Genomic DNA, 15,763 nt, shown 5'->3' on the forward strand with positions numbered 1-15,763 from the left:
GCATAGATCTGTGATGTCTTGTGGGTATTTCTTTAAAGAGCAGCATTAGTGAGCAATGGAAGTTAGCTCTAAATCCTTTGGGGCAAGGCAGAAGATGCTACCTTGAAATATAGCTGTGCAGAAAAGAAAATATAAGGAAGATGGGGGGAGAAGACTATCACCATGTTATTGAAGCAAGGAGAAAGTGCATGCGGTGTTTCTTTGTGCTGAAGAAGCGTCTCAAATGTCAAGTTGGCATGTGTTTTGATTTGCTTGCAAATACCACAACCTGCCTGAGCCTCTGTAGTGTTATCTGTCTTCCACCTTTAGAGAGCTCTTCCTCATACTCACCGCCCCTGCCATGCGAGGGGGCCGCTGTCCAGCGAGGTGGGGGATTCCTGGATGCCTGCCCCGGGTCCGTCTGGCCGGAGCTCAGGAAGCAGCACTGAAACAGAGTCAGGCCGAGTTTCTGATCAAACATTTGGCACTTCCTGTAACACAACAGCCTCTCCCAGAGCTAAAAGAAATAAGTAAAGCAAGATGTTTCCATCCTCTTTTGTACTTCTTAAACACATAAAGACTATTTCTTGTTTTGTTTTCCAGTGAATCTAAATTTCTCTGTCAAAAAAAAAAAAAAAAAAAAAAAAAAAAAGTGGGGAGAAAAGAAAGATTGTTGTGTCTAAAAGCTAAGGCTCTAATACTCTTCTCCGGGACAACGCTTGTGTTTCAGCAGTTGTTGCGGAGGTTCGTGTGCAGGCTGCAGAGAATCCAAGGTTGCTTGCTTTATTTTAACTGTATAAATGACTTCTGGAACACAGCACTGATGCCTGCTGCTTGTTACCAAGAAGCTACTGGCCTTCTGAAAACATCATGTGCTACAGCACTATGTGCATAAGGGTCCCAGTGGTGCTTAAATTTAATGGCTTGTTGTACCTGCACTGAGCTAGACCTGCAGAAGACTACGTTATTGAAATATTTCCTCTGTTGGCATTCATTTCTTTGGATATCAATAGAGAGCAGGATATGGCAAAGAAGCAGATGATAAACAAAACACAAGATCTACTGGCTAGTTTTTCTTCATTAGAAAAGTATTCCTTCAGAATTGATCTTTCCTCTTTCTCCTGCCCCTTCTGGCTAATGCAGGAGAACAACAGCCTATCTCAAGTCTGAAGAAAACTTGCCATTTGCACTTCCCTGTCATGACACTTTTGCAAGAGGCAGTTCAAAGCCTGATTTTAATTCCTGAAATAAATGCATCTGGAACACCAGCATTAGAGAGACTGCATGGTCTTACTCTCCCTGTTTTGATCATTTTTGTTGGAAATGTCTTTCCTTCATTTAACTTCATGTCTTCAAAGTACACTACCTGCAGATTATTAAGAATCTAGAAGATAAACTGGTATGAGCCGAAAGGGCTCTTGATCCTTAATCTGTGGCATTTGTATGTGTGGTGGTTTTGCTAGTTGTAGGATTCTGTAGAACCAGTTCACGAGCGTTGCACAGGAAACGCTACAGCACAAGCAGGACACGCTGGTGCGGGGGGAGCAGCGTGCTCTAGACGGCCCGGCCGCGGTGCAGCCTGGCTGCCTGCCTTGTGTGCCGTAAAGGCTGACTTCTGTGCTGCCTCCGGTCAGAACAGTCTGCACTGCAGCTGGACCTTTTCTGTATCAAAAATAGACAAGTTGTACGTTTTGTTCAAACTGGGTCACGGTGCTTTTTCTGACTTTTTTATAGATAATAAGATAGATCTGGTTTCACAGATGTGTCTGAAAGGAGCATTAAAACCTGCTTAGAAATGTAGTGAGACAATGTCTTTACAGAGTCAGAGCCTGCCTCAGTTTATCAGCACTGAAGCTGACAGCTCTTTTTAATCATGCATAATTTTGTTTAGTGGGGCTATTTACATGCACTTAAATGTGTCCTAGGAGCAGCATCCAATTTAATGCTGTTACGATAAATTGATAGTAGTTGATTCTAAACCAGTAGTGAGCACCCACAGAAGAGGCTTTTATGAGAAGTACTAAATCAATTTTAATGAACTTGTATTTTAGGTAAGCTGATGCCACTTTTGTTTACATGCAGATACTCATCTTTTCTAGAGCAAAGCTATTGGCCTCTGGGGTCAAGCTTCCAACCTTCTGACTTCAACTTCGGCAGTCTAAGGGAAAGACTTGAGCAATCTTTTATGACTACTTCACTTTAAGATTAACTGCTTTGCTTTTGCTGAGTAAATGACTTGCGGCTCTGGAATACACAGCAAAAATCCAGCCTATGTAAGATTGCTATGCAAAAGTAAGTTGCACTGTCTGCTTTTTTTTCTCTTTACAGCTTTTATTGGGACAGAGCTGCAGCAAGTTACCACTGGGACAGGCATTACTGGCTTCATGTCGAAGGTGCTGCTTGGTTATAAGGCTTGTGCTTCCCATCTTGCAGGAGTTCAGGAGTTAATCTGGAGCAACCAGAGATTGATGTTTATGCAAAGTGTAAAGCCAGTGACATTTACCAGGCACTTACTGGCAAAGTTGATTGGGAGTCAGTGGATGGGGGCTTTATTTTTTTAGCTGTCTTTGTTCTGCAGGGTTGCTAATATTCCCAAATGGAGTGTGCTTTTATCAGCAGCATCTGTGGTGCACAGTCTGACTCATGTGCTCTTTGGGTGAGGATGACAAATAGAGAGAGGAGACAAACAACTCAGTTTGATCAGTTGTGCTGCGGGAGGGGGAAGGAGAGAATGGTCATCTCAGGCTTTTTTAATAACATCCTAATTACTGCCCTCATGCGGGGAAATTTGGCTTTCTGCTTCTGAAGAAATCTAATTTAGATCTGTTTGGAAAAAAGAAGAGGGAAGATGAGCATCTTTGACAAAGCGGTTGGAAAAGTCTGTAGATTTGCAGTTCTGCTGAACTCATAGCGGCCTGCCCCTAATCTGTGTCCCTTGCTTCTAAGACCATGTTTCTGATGCTTGGAATATCTTTGCATGCTTGCAGTGCCCTGGGGGGTTTGTGTTATTGAAGACATCCTGCACATGCTTGTCTGACTCACAGCACCAAATTTTAATATACCCCATTCCAGCAGTGGCCTGTCTTGCCCGTGCAGCTGTCCAGCACAGGGACCGCCTGTCCCTGGCACTGGAACAGGTGGAAACAACCAATATGGGTCGTTAAAGTGGCTCAGCTGCATTCTCCCCTTCGGCTAAATACAGGTAGGAAACGTGTGCCACACCATGCACCAAACTTCTGCCTCACTTCAGCCTCCTTCGGCTGCATTTTTGCTGTGTATGGCCTCATGCTACCCTTGCCCCTAGCAAAGCCAGAGCGCGAAAGCTGCGTGCCTCTCGCTGTGGCCAGCTAGGTGCGGAGGGCAGGGAGCAGCACCCTTTCCCAGGCGCGTCCTCCGAGCAAGGCCGGTGCTTCCCAAAGGACTTGACTGCGGTGCCGGGGGTGTATTCCTCACTTTTGAGGTCGTGTTTGGAGCTTAAAATGCAGCAAAGGGGATGGGGGGGGGGATTAGGGGCATTTCCGTGCGCATTCACTACCGCGCGGAGCTTGGCACCTGACTGTGCTTAGAGGTGGGTGGGGAAGGAAATCACCGGGCAGCGCTCTGAAACGCGTTCGGGGAAGCGAAATCCTCCTGCTGGCGTTCGTCGAAAGGGGATTGCCTACAGCGAGCCGTTCCAGGAGGAGCTGGTGTGAAACAGAGCTGCCTGCTTTCACTTAGGTTCTTCAGACTTTTACTGAACATACCCGTTTTCTCTTACCTTTGCATGTGCAAGGTGCTGAGTGTTCTTTATAAAATCACTGAATTAACTGAAATGCTGGCTTCAAGAAATTGTACAACTTTGATCACTAAACTTAAAGCTAGAGAGGAGATGAGATTAGTGTTATGACTTCTGTAGATAAGAGTATTCACGAATATTTGTGACTTTAACAGAAATTAAAGTGTGAGTAAACACAAGTCCTTTCGTCAGCTCTCCAGTTCACTAACCTGCTGAATTTGGTGTCTGGCCTAAGGATTCAAAGCATAAGGGGCTCAAGGCACGTGAAACAATCACAAATCTTTTCTTTCCCCTTGCTTTGGACAGTGTTTTTTCTCGTGGTATCCTAACTGTAAACACGGCAGCCCGGCTTTGGAACGCATTAAGTTACTCCAGATTTCCTCTGTTCTTGACCCTCACAGGACTTTGATCAGCCTAACGGCGTGCGACAGGTACGTGGAGCTGCCGCTCCGGGGTCCCCTCCCCTTGCTTCCCGCCAGGGCCTTTCCTCGGAGGCGGCAGCGCTTTTGCCTGCAGGCTGGCCGGTGCATCCGGAAAGGCCCGGGGGAGCCGGCGAGCGGCAGTGCAGCGCCTTCGCAGGGTGGACGTGTCAGCTGGATGTGCACCACCAGGGTTGTCTAAAAACACCAAGTTCGCTGGAAAGACGGTTTCTTGTGCAAAGAATGTGATTCATTCTCCCAGCAGCCTCAGCGCCCCGTGTAGATTAATACAACGCTTAGCTGGTGTTTCCCATGTGAAACCGAGTCAGATATGTAACTGCAGCTCTGCCTCTCTGGTAGCCCTTGCTTAGTCCCACGTTCCCGGCCTCCTTTGGGAAGAGTGCTGGTATCTCTGCTGCTAATTAGTCTGCGTGCTAATTGGGGAGCTGTGAGCATGCGTGGATGCTCTGGCGCGGCCGGAGCGCTGCCGCCGCGTCCCCACTGACCCCGACACGCGCTGGCCCTGCGCCTCTGCTCCCGGCTGCTCCTGCTGAGACCTTCTGGCCTCCAGGAGTTTGGGGCAGCTCAGTAGAATTTCGGACGAAAATGAGTTTATCTTGTTTCGACACACAAGTTGTAGCTTAATTGCCACAATGTTTATCTTGCTGCAAGCAGAGGCCTGAGAAACAGGACTTGTTTACAAAAAACTTGCAAATAGCTTTGGACAACTACAATACCTTTGATTTAAATGTTTAGGAAAGGCTGGTGGTATCTGCTACGGAGCTATTGCAACCGTGGATTAAAGCAATTAAAGCAGCCTCTCTGCACTCCTCCAGCACTTCCCAGATACCTTCAAGGAACTGTAATCTTTGCATTTGCTACATGCAGAACTGGATCTGCCACAATCTGATGATGCGTCTAAGTGTCACTAAATGACGTTTTGTTAGTTTGTGGGGGGTCCCTTAGAAAGAAAGGGAAAGTGCATCAAATGGTAGTTTGTTTTTTTGTTTTTTTGGTTTTTTTTTTTTGTCTTAAATGTGCAAAAATATGGGCGCAACAACTGCGAGGGACAACTTTATTTGTGCAGGCCCTGTGCTGGGTGGGGGCAACGACTCCACCGCATGCAGCTTTGGCTTTCCCGGCTGCAGCCGTCGCAGGGACGCGAACCCGGGAGGGAAGCAGCACGGGTGCCCTCAGCTCTGCCGTGCCGGAGCCGCCGCAGCGGCGGAGCGGAGCTTCCTGAGATTATCTCGGATGCTCCAGCTAGAGCTCTGGGCTAGTTAGGAGCCAGGAGTCTCAGGCAGAGCTTCAGCTGTTTATTGCTTTTAATTTTAGGGTGATGTTGCCTTCGAATGCGGTTCTTCAGTTTCTCTAAGTCTATTGACTTTGGTTTATTTACTCTGTGAGAATATTAGCAAAAAGCTTGCCGGCTTTGCCACGTAACATACTGCTGTTTCTGTACCATTAGTTGCAATTGTGAGCTGAGTGTTACCATGCCAGTGCATCGCTCAAGGGTCTGAGCTGGCATTTTATCTTGTTACAATAAAATTGCCAACAAATTCAGGTTGGCAACCGGATCTTAACACGAGTCTGGTGGGAGCGAGGTGGTGGTGTGCTCCTTGTGGACTACAATATTCTGTATTAGAAATGTGCAGCCTTGGTTCAAAGTGTCTTTTAAGAAATTATCTTTTGTGGTGTTTACTTCGATACACTGCCTTGGAAGAATGGTTGAGCCTGGTATTGATGGAGCAAATGGGCAGTAGGAGACTTTGCCCAGTTCCAGGAAAGCCAGCAACCTATTGCTCCTTCCCAAGGGTCAGTGACTGGTTGGCAAGTCATCTAACATTAACAATAATAATTTTAAAAAGTGCAAGTCTTATAGCAGATTCCTTAAGTACACTCTCCTCTGCGTTTACTGCTCTCAATACTGTTAGCTCCTTTAAAATACTGGTTAATGGAGTGCTGATCTTCAGCTTCACAATTTCATTTGCACTTCTCTTTCCTCAGACAGCCCCTGGAAAACTTCAGGGATTAAACAGATTCATTTTAAAGAGGTTCCAAACATGGTAGCAAATAACGCGCAAGGGAAGGGTCTGTATTGCTGTTACCATCTGTGGAGCTGCAGACTCCAGATGATGCAACGTGCCATATGTTGTATCAAAATAAACCTCTTTATTTTAACAAAGTTCACCGAAGACGCACTAGCAGAATAGTCCGTCAGTCCCTAAACCGGAGAAGGACCTTGCTTTGTTGCGCACGGCGCGGTACCGCGCTCGGCATCCTGCCGCGCCTGCAGAGCGGCCTGCGGGGCGGGCCGAGCTCGCCGGCGAGCCTGCAGCGGACGCGGCGCCGAGGGGCTGAGGCCGTGCGGGCGGGTGGCACCTTCGGACGCAGCTCACCTCCTCTGGGTCCCTGCAGGCGGTGGCCGGGTCGCTGGTATCAGCTGTTCTTTTCCCCATTAATAGTTTGGTTTGCTCTGTGTTTCTCCTGTGTGGGCAGCAGCACGAGATGTGTCATGATTCTCTGAGTGGTTTAATGACTCTTCCCTGCTTTCATCTTCCTCTCGCCGCTCTTCCTCTCCTCTTAGTTATTGCTTTGTTCTCCTGTGCCCGGCTTGGTCATGCTGCAGCTGGACTCGTTTTTATGGTACTTCTGACTGCACAGGCATGTGTAATTAGTTGCTTTTTAAAAATCTGTAAATGAATGCACAATGTTCTGAGCACAAGCTGAGGATTGTTTGCAAGCAGCAAACTTGCTGCTATCAGACTTGCTTAAAATTGCCAGTTCTGTGCCGTGGCTGGTAAACACACAAAGTTTGGACAGTCAGACCAGAAGGAGTTGTGGATTTTACTGCTAGACCACTGCATGTCATTTAAACAGTTTTGCTTTTTTTTTTTTTTTTTTTTTTTTAAAAAAAAGTGCTTTAGCTGTAGATGTGCAGGGTTAACCCTTGATGCAGGCGCTCCCGAGGGTGTTCGGGAGAAGCTGTTCCTCCTGCCCGCGGCCTGCTCCAAGCTGTCGCCCCGTCCCCCCGGGAGGAGCCGTGAGCTGGCGTGCGGGCCGGCGTTCGTCTGCGACCGTCCGCGGCGGCGGGGCGCCGGTCCGCAGCAGCTCCCTGCGCTGGGCGCGCGAGCGCCTTTGGGAGGTGGGTGGCGGGTTTTGAGGCAGCTGGGGCTCAGTAACAGTCTTTAAAAACAGACTTCTCTAGGAGAACTTCCCCCCCCATCAGAAATATGAGATTTTTCCTATCCTGGTTATGCAAAAAAGCACTTTCCTTCCCCTGCAACTCTCAGGCGGAGTCTCGGGGCTTGTTTTGTCTGTCAGTAGTGAAATTTAATGTTTACATCTCATGAGGATGAATGAGGTCAGCATAGATGTCATCAGGACTGATTCCTGTAGTTTCTATTTATGGTAGCATTTCCTTCCACTTTAATAAATAAAAACAAACCAGTATTTCCTTTACATGAGTTTAGTCGTTGTCCGAGATCAAAAGTCTCACGAGGAGCTTGCAGAAAGTCCATTGCCGTCTTCCGTGATGGTTTCTAGTGACCTGGTCATTCGCTCTTGTATTTCCAGCTCCAGTCCATGGGATTTACTTGCTTTGTGCTGCCTGCGGTGAGAGCGATTGTATCCTCCCTGCAGGAACTAGATTTACCTCATTTAACACTTGACGTTGAGCTGCTCCGCCTGCAACGCCTGCAGAACCCTGCCGTCCTCGGAGGAGGGCATCAGTGAACGTGCGCGCTGTCTTTACTTGGTGCGTTTTCCTCTCCAGTGACTGATTCACCCAGTTTCTTATCCTCATATCTGCAGTTGCTTCTACCTCTTCTTCAAGCGTTTCCTACTGTTGCACAGTTAGCCAGCTGGAGCAGTCGCTTTACCTTTCCTCCGTCACAGGCACCCGCTCGTCAAACTGCAGGTCTGTCTTCAGCTGCTAAATTAGATCGTAGCTCCTCTTTTTTACCCACACTGGTGCTGAACTAGCCTCCTGCCTTTGCTGTCACTAGGAGATTGTACAGTAAACTTCAGCTCTGTCAAGAAGACAGTTTGTGCAAGACGTTTATCTGAGTAATACGGAAATCTCACCAAAAGTTGCCCCCCTCTGATGAACAGTGCTGTTCTTAACCTCGTAAAAGCTTTCTGTCACCAGAATTCATTTTACACTGCATTTACTCATTTTCTGAACTTTCTTGCTCGCTCCTTAAGCTTCCTTCCCGTTTTTAACTTTATTCTTTGTAACTGCTTGAAAACCAATGGCTAAACTTGAACTTCAGAGTGGGTTCTGCCTTGCTGCGTCGACTAGAGCAGCAACGGGAGGTGCTCCAAGGGTCGCATGTGTCATCCGAGGCTTTCTATTGCAGTTTGCAATCAACAGTCATCACTATATCTTTGGCAATTTCCAGAATACTGAAGCCCTCGAAGAGTGACACAATGTTTTATAGTAGCTAGAATGAATCCTGCTTAAAACCATTTCACCACTTAATAGGTTTTTAAAGTGCCTTGTAGGTTTAGAATTAAAAGTCCTGTGGTATGTACTTAACTCAGCTATGACTTTCTGGTCGGTTGGTTCAATGCTGAAATCAGATGGGGAGGGTAAGGAAGGAAGCAGTCTTTTGCCCCTTTCACAACAAATCCTCATACGAGGCACTAATAATGTAGCTGTCAGTCCACGCTTAGAAAAGCTCGCTGCTGCGTCTGTCCAAATCGGTCTCATGGTATCCTGTTGCATGGAGTTAAACCTGCTCAGAAAAGAGCAGAAGTCAGATTGAAGAAGTAATTTCTCTTAACTGAAAAGACCATTTAAAATGATTCTGCTAGACTGACGATGCAGTAAACTTCAGATCGGTGTCCTTTGGAATATAGCTAGATTAGTGCCAGACTTGAATGGGTTAAATAGAGAAGTAAGACTAAAGTCCAGTTTTTAACTAGCTGGAATTTTAGGAACTGACAATTAACTTTCTTAGCAAAACAGGATCACTAGAAATTGCACTTCTTGTTTAGTTAAGACCTGTCTTTCATATGTCTAAATTAAGTTCTGCAGACAGTCAGGAGCCAGTTGCAAAACAAGCCTATAACGTGTAGTTAATGGTCCTACATTAAAATGAAATTGCATAAAAGGCTGGTGTTGCAGCACAAATGCTGTTGCTGTAAACGTGCTGCTCTGCTTTGCCAGGCTTGCTCTGTTTTTACGATACCCGTCTGGGCGAGAGCGAAGGCGGCAGTGTACCAGGAGCACCTTTTTCTAAAGAGAAATGAGATGCAGATCAGGCTGATGCTCATTTCCAGGTCTCAAGTGCTGCAACAGGGCTCTGCTGCCTAGAGAAGCTTGTTTCTGCGTTTCCTTCCGCGTCCCTTATTCCATCGCCATCCTCTGGCCCCTCCTGCCTCCGTGCCCCTGTCTGGAGGCAGGGTGCGGAGCGGCCCCGCGCGTGGTCCGGAGCGTGCTGCTCCTCGCCGGGTCCGGGCCAACCTTTGTGGTGGTACCTCTGCACCTTACAAAAGCCGGGCGCGTGTGAGTTAGCGCGTGACTCAGCCTTGTCCTTTTGCTCGAGCGAGAAGCGATGTCTTGGTTTTTTATCTGCCTCCTCCCTCTCTCACGGAGGCTGCCGAGCCGAGGACGGGAACAGCCGAGGACGGGAACAGCGCGGGCTGTGTGGGAGGGAGATGCAGTAGGAGGGTTCCCCGACCCCGGAGCCTCTGCAGTGATGCAGCCGATTGACGTACTTTCTCCTGCATCAAAGTGACGGTTGCTGGGCTGCCTCATTGAGCCTGTCTTTTTCTTGTTTGATATTAAAGTACAAAACTGTGTAAAAACCACATGCTTTTCTACTCTTTGAAGTGGTGCTGGCTAAATGCCTGAAAAACATTCTCTGGTGGTGGTGGAAAAAATCCCATTACGTTTTACAAATATTTTTGTTCTATTTCACCTCTTTCTTTCAGAAGCTTCATAATAGTCCTCTAGAGACTTGGTCTCGTGTTACTAGCAGAGGCTGACCCATCCCGATAGCTGTGTTGCAAACATGACTTGCAAGTAAGCCATAAAGAAATAAAACTTGCATTTAATTGACTGTTTTTGTGATTTGCTTTCTGCATTGTATAGTGTATTTTCCTTATCATATTCATCATCTAGCTCACAGCAAGCTACAGGTTGAACATGTACCCTGGTGTCTAACTCGTACTATTTGGGACTTGAGTCTAGGGGCTATTTAAGCTGGTTGACCATATTGTTTCCAACCTTATGTAGTGGGTTTTTAAGATGAAAACGATAATAAAATAAGCAATTTTTTTTCAAAGTAATGTAAAGTTCCTGAGCAAGAATACTGGACTAAATATTCTTGTAATGGCAAGAAAGATGGGACATACCATCAGCTGTAGGAGCAGACGGTGCGTTGCACTAATGGTGTATGCATGTGATGTGTAGCTTTCTCAAATGCATTGGTAGTTACTTCTGCTGAATGAAGAAATGAGTTAGCCAGTGGGTAACAATAGTGCTCATATGCCTGTATGCGTTACCATGCACGGGCATGCTATAGGATATGCGTCTAGGGTGAGATCTTTATCTAGGCTTGGTCACCAAGCAGCAGTATTTTAATTGATAAATTTGGTCTTCTGTATTTTATCAGTATCAGCACAGCTATGCTGGTGGGAGATATTTTTCTATCAGAATAGAGATGTTAGTCTTCTACTTTCTATCAAGTGCAATTAGCCTTAAATTGCAGGAATGTGTGTTCAAGATCGCACAGCTATACCAGACTCTTGGATTCTGAGTCATTTTGAAAGTAACAGGTTGGATGGATTTTTTTCTTCTTTTTTCACAAATCTGAAGGTCAGTAGAAGTTACTGAAGTCTTCTTCTTCAGAAGAGAATTAATTTCAGTGGTCACTCTTGCCATTTATGTGATCTAATATTTTCTGGATAGGGTTAGCACCCAAGGAGCAGCAGCATGACCAGGAATCAGGCTTTCCTAAAGGATCACAGTTCATTGCCCCTTTCGCTAGGGGATGCGACCATGCTTGCAAGGGTTGCTTTGCTTTGTTTTTTGCTAGGTAGCCTGAACTTTTTTTTTTTTTTTTATGATGACTTGCGACAGTGTGCTAAAAGAGTTTCTGCAATTGTAATTTAATAGCCAAATCATGTAAAACGTCTATGGTTAAAGCCTGGAATTTTCTCTTGCAGGTATCGTGCCATAGTCGTCTAGCAGCATGATGTCTGACAAGTAATACCAGCATGGTTTTTACTGTATTTGTGTAAATGACTTAGTAAACTGGTAAAATTCCACTAATCCCTCTGTAAATGAGCTTATCATGGGATATGAATTTCCTGTTGCCTGTCCCCTACTGCTCAGTGTAATAAAACAGGCAGCCAGAACATCACGTTGGTTCCTGTATGTGGTGTCTGTCACTTGTTCCAGCTTGGTTCCCCGGCTGCTGTAGAGGTTACCGTTTTCCAGCTTTCCGCTAGCTTTAGGCTCTTTGTTTGGGCATTTAGAACCGCAGCTCATAAACAGACCTGTTAAGATGAGAATAACACGAATGATACGGACGTAAGGCAGCGTGCTGAGGTGTATGGAGGGCAAGTTGCCGATGGTGGGAGACGTGTAAAGCTCGCTTTCTCGGAAGTGCAGTGGGATCCTGCTCCGCGTCCCGCCCGAGGCGCAGGGCCTGCCGAGGGCTCTAATCCTGTATCCGCTCTTGGGGCTAAATAAGCTTGACTCGTTCCTTCTTCCTCTGCATGTTTTTGCTAGCTGGGGCAAGGTGTTTCCGAAGTGACCGACTCCTCTAAGAGTGCCGGCTACGCGAGAGCTGCTCCGCACCACGCGGCCGTGCCGCCGCCTTGCCTCCCTGCCCGGCGCGGGGCCAGCGGCGCGGGGTCTGCCCGCTGCCCCGGCGCTTTCCTCTCCCGCGAAGCCTCGTTGCTGCCTTCGGCGCTCGGCATCGCTCCTGCCGCCCCGGCTGCCAGGCTGGGGCCTCCCTTGGTGCCCGTGAGCCGGCCAGGGCCGTGGCGAGCGGCGCGGGGAGGGCGGCCGCCTGCGCGACGTGGCCCTCTCCGGCACCTGATGCTGCGGCTGGAGGGAGAATTCCCAATTTCCTCACTGTGAAGAGGCTGCGTATGCATTAAATATGACTTTCTGATCACTTTGGGTTGAATATTTACGCTCTCTCTTTGTTCTGTTTTCCCAGGAATATTCCAGGCATAGTGGAAAACGGTATGTATGTGCTGTGGCCATTCGAGGCCTTTTCTTTTCTTGGAAAAGTCAGTAACTAATACTGGATTGTTTTCACTTCTTGCCATAGTTATTCCCTAAGAACGAGTTTTGGTCAGTTGGGTTCTTTTAGTCTTAAGCTCTCCCAAATACCTCGAGTTGAACTGAGCTTTGCCTTAAGTGTGTACCAGCCGCACCAGTTCGAAGAATCTGTTTGGAAACTAAGCGAGTTGATCTGATGCAAAACTTCAGCACTGTGAGCTAGATCAAGGTGACGATGCTCTAAACTTGGGTTCAGGCCGCTGCATGAGATTTTACTTCGGCTTGGAATGATTGCGCAAAGAAGACTTAATTTTTCTTTTTCTTTTCCTGGGATAATTATGTGTACTCAAACTCTTTGCTTGCTAGGCAAAGCAGGATCTAAATTTGGTGCCTCTTTTAATCTTTTCAGCATATGTTTCTTTGGAACAAATGAAAAACAGGAATCAACAGAAGGGCTTTTAAGGAGTGGGATGCAATTGCTTGGCAGATTTCAGGGAGGGCAGGCAAAGCCCGAGGTCTCGTCTGCCCTGCAAGTCGCTCCAGTTGTGTGCTTCCAGGGCAGTGGCTCTCCCAGGATAGCTCCTCCTGGGCAGACGGCCTTGCTCGGGAGCAGAGGAGCCTTACTGGTTGTAACTGAACTCCGTCGTAGTCGGATGGGAGGGCTGGCTGCCTGCCACCGCTTCCCCCCGCCGCTGCTGTCAGTCATCGTTCCCACGAGGTCTTGACTGATTGCGTGAGGTCTCCTGGCTGCTTTCAGCATGAGGCTGGTGTAAATCTTTCACTGGTTATTTAGGTTAGTGTGGATTAACTTCACATGGAAATGTTCTATCAGCCCTTAGTGCCTGAACTGTGGGAACAGTTTAAAAATAAAAATAAAAGAAGCCCCAAACAGCTAGAGAAGGTAATTTTTAACCAGTTTTTGCTCTGTCTGCAAGAGGATGTTTTGACTGTCTCTTTTCCCCTCGCAAGCACGTGCTGCTCTAACGTGGTTTGAGCAAACAGGAGCAAAGCGTTCCCTCTCTGGAAGAGGCACGCGAGAGCCGCGCCGGTGCCTCCGCGGCCGGAGCCGGTCTCTTCCCCGCGGGAGCGCAGCGCGTCTCGCTTCGCTCGCAGCCGCGCTGTGCCGCCGGGGTCGGTGCCGGCTGACGCGGGCCGAGGAGGAGCCTTTCCCACCGCCGGGCGACGCGCCGGTTGCTGGGACGCCGGCGGGTGCCGGCGCTGGCATCCCCAGGAGCTGGCACTCTCGGCTGGAGAGGTTAATGTTTCCCAGGAAAGGCAGGAGACGTGCCGTGCTTTGGCTGGGGGTACATGAAAATCTGTTTCTCAAAACAAATCAGACTTTTACCATAGCACAGATTTTTTTTTTTTTTTTAATTAGATGATATATATTTCCTCAAAATCTATTTACAGCTTGATTTGAAGTAGACTTACCTGGGTTAGAGAATAATTCTGACAAGTCAATCAATAAATTTGTAGTGCTCTGCATTTTTCTATTTAGATACATAACTGGAAAGAAGTACCCTTATTTTTGTGATAACATTAAGTTTCAGCTCATGCAGCCTGTGACTGCATGTTTTATTTTCCAGTTTTGTGATTGCAGTAAATGCTGTTGGTCCTGACTCTTTTCCAGATGTCAGTATTTGCATTTCCGTTGTGCAGAAAGGCTTCTGCCTTCATCTGTCTTTTGATTTCAAGTTAGCTGTCAGGGACATAAAGAATGCTTTGCTTTCTTTTTTTTTTTTTTTTTTTTCCCTTTTTCTTTTTCATTGATGAGTGAGTTCAAAGTTGAGAAATAGGGAGTAACAGCAAAACTTTGTTTGCTGTCCAGTTATGAATAAAATCCGGTGACAGAAAGTGACACTGGCTAGTCCTCCGCCTTTGGATGCGGGAGGGGGTTGACTTGCAGCCTCCCTGGGAAGTTAAGGTGCAGGAGAGGGAGCTGGGGGGGATTTTCAGAAGCACCGAAGCCGCTCTGCTGAGATACGTACAGGATCGACAGAGCACGATGGCACCGGCTGCATCACAAGTTACCTAATGCTGTCTAAACATGCAGAGAAGTTTGAGTGGCTTTTATATTTTTCTTCTTTTCTGATCTAGAAGATTTTGTAACTATTAGCCCGAGCCTATGAAAAACAGTCAGCAAGCTAAGGGTCGGCCGTTACCTGGAGGCCGAGCGCTCGCGCGTCCTCTTGTAGAACCCTTTTACACAATTTGTAAGTTCCTTTTTTTAGCCCCTCTGCTTTATTTCCAGCCTGAGAGTCTTCCAGAGCTGCTCCCAGCACCAAGTCCTTAGCTAAGTCCTGAACTGCTGCCAGGCCAATGTGACTTGACTTCCTGTAAGAGAGACAAAAGAAAACGACCTTCTGCTTCCTTTCCCTCTCGGCTCGACAGATTCCAGGGCCCAATGTAGGAGTTGCTCCCTGTTGCAAATCCTCACATGATGTTGCAGTCATCAGTATTACCAAAAGACTCAGGCTTGCATGAAAACAGCTACACAGACGCTGCAGTCACATGCAGATCGTGGCCTTTTCTGTGAGTGTAGTTACTTTGATAGATGAAACAAGTGCAGAGTAGTCATCAAGCTGATCGAACCGTATCCTGATCTGCGTCTGGAACAAGTCTCTTCATTTCTACTTGCATGCGGCTGACTTAACGGGGGTGGCGGTGAGGGGGGCCCTCGGCTTTGCTGGCCTATTGTGCATTTCTCCCGGGCATCTTTTTTTGCAGATACATCAGTAATGGAAACAAGATGACTAGAGAAAGCTGGGAAGAGAAAGTCACAAGACTGCTCTCATACCAGTGTGTTCTATGGATGTAAGGAGGCAGCGTTAGTAGTTACTCTCACGTGATGCGTCTGTCGCAAAAGGTCATTCGCATTTCTAGCGAGGTTACAGGGAGCTGTCCCCTAAGTGCAGAGGAGGCCGTTTGGCAGTCAGGAGCTGGTAGTAAATAATATCACAGAGCCGTTCAGCTCCCAAACAAGCACCACACCGGCCCGTCCAGCTGTAGGAGACCTTAAGCTGTTAATTACTTCTGAAGCATGCAGTTAGGAATTTGAGCTCTTGCTTCATGCAGATCTAGAGTTTGTGACTTTTTCAGCAGTACCAGTGGGGGCTGAATTTTCCCTGTACAGATGAGCTCCCTGCCCTGCAGTCCTTATGCAAAGTTCCCACGTTGGGTTTGTGAGGCCCATTAACAACAGAGTGCTAACTTGAGGGGGAATGTTGCTTTTGCATTAGCAAAAAAAAACCCGAAAAGTTATATATGTTCAGACATGAGTATTCATGAGTATTCAAGACCCAAGCTGCCCACGTGAGCTTGGCTGGGCAGTGTGCTTGGAGGCCC

At 47.3% G+C, this 15,763-nt stretch overlaps 1 protein-coding gene across 6 annotated transcripts in view; it reads left to right on the forward strand.

The window, feature by feature from the left end:
* The window catches only part of GNG7 (G protein subunit gamma 7), a 79,409-nt gene that overhangs the window by 41,780 nt on the left and 21,866 nt on the right, over nt 1-15,763 (forward strand). Inside the window, exon 3 of one of the 6 annotated variants that reach the window (XM_062596014.1) lies at nt 12,354-12,379. The exons of 4 other annotated variants lie outside the window; for them this stretch is intronic. The gene's annotated coding sequence lies outside the window, so the exon portion shown is untranslated. Of the gene's footprint in view, nt 1-7,909; nt 7,931-12,353; nt 12,380-15,763 lie in introns of those variants that run through there. One more of the 6 variants, XM_062596015.1, reaches the window with a different exon arrangement.

This window comes from Rhea pennata, chromosome 27, assembly GCF_028389875.1.
Source record: "Rhea pennata isolate bPtePen1 chromosome 27, bPtePen1.pri, whole genome shotgun sequence".
NCBI lineage: Eukaryota > Metazoa > Chordata > Aves > Rheiformes > Rheidae > Rhea > Rhea pennata.